This window comes from Haplochromis burtoni, unplaced genomic scaffold (assembly GCF_018398535.1).
Source record: "Haplochromis burtoni strain Fernald_Lab_line unplaced genomic scaffold, NCSU_Asbu1 Contig_869, whole genome shotgun sequence".
In the NCBI taxonomy this organism is placed as follows: domain Eukaryota; kingdom Metazoa; phylum Chordata; class Actinopteri; order Cichliformes; family Cichlidae; genus Haplochromis; species Haplochromis burtoni.
This window is the reverse complement of record NW_024583230.1, coordinates 122,743-124,028: the sequence shown is the minus strand read 5'-3', so window position 1 is coordinate 124,028 and position 1,286 is coordinate 122,743.

Below are 1,286 nucleotides of genomic sequence, written 5' to 3'. Positions count from 1 at the left end.
TTTTTGTTCAGTGGGTGTCGTTCAGTGGATCGTTCAGTGGGCCTTTCACTGGGGTCGTTCAGTGGGAGTTGTTCTGTAGGTCATTCAGTGGGTCATTCAGTCGATTGTTCAGTCAGTGAGTGGGTGGATACCCATTCATTTCCTATAGTGGTCACTTTGATCGGGAACACCACAGATGTAACAAGGTTGATTAAAACACTCAAAATTCAATGAAAGAGGTGATCATCACTTTCATATGTTTAAGTTCATGGTGTGGAGGATATCATTAGGCCTTGAGGCAATCAGATGTAAAACACAATATTTATGATTGTTTTAATTGTAAATCGGTCAGATGTGACCTGAACGTGACAAGAAGATCTTGTATGTCTTCCACTTTTGAATAATTGCTCCCACAGTTGATTTCTTCACACCAAGCTGCTTACCTATTGCAGATTCAGTCTTCCCAGCCATGTGAATGTCTCCAATTTAGTTTCTGGTGTCCTTTGACAGCTCTTTGGTCTTGGCCATAGTGGAGTTTGTAGTGTCACTGTTTGAGGTTGCGGATAGCTGGACTGATTACACGTTCAAACAGGTGCCATTAAGACAGGTAACAAATCGAAGACATTTGTTACCTGTGTTGTTGGCTCTTTTTTTTCTTTTCCTAGTGTTTTACAATTCAATTCAATTTTATTTATAAAGCAACAAATGAGGTGACTGATGTTGTGTTGTGACATTTGTGTCACATTTGGCCCAAACAACACTCATTTTAGACCAACCTCAGCTCACACAACATTTCCAGAGTCATCACTGAGTTATAAGGTCCCAAAGCGGGCCAGGTTAGACACACATGTGCCTGCTGTCTGGCACTGATGTGTCTGGTTAGTCACTCTGTAACCGTGAAGGGTGAAACATAAATATTGAAAAAAATCAGTAAAACAAACTCAGATCAAATGGTAAAATTAATTAATTTAATTAATTGAAAAATAAAAATAGTAAATCCCATTTTCACTTTGTAAGAATCCAAATTGAAATGTGTTTGACTCAATGCCGTTCAGGTCTTTTCCCTGAGAGACGGAAGAGATGAGAGTACAGTGTTAGCAGTTGAAGCTGATCCACGATATGATTTCAAGCTTGCAAACTACAAACTGAATCAGATTCAGAGTTGTAGTTGTTTCACATCACTGTTGATTATAAATGTAGAACTATATTATGTTTTGTTCTGGTCAAATCTAACAGATTTAAAACTTTACAACAAAAATTCATAAATTCGAATTTTTTTTATCAACCTTGTTACATCTGTGGTGTTC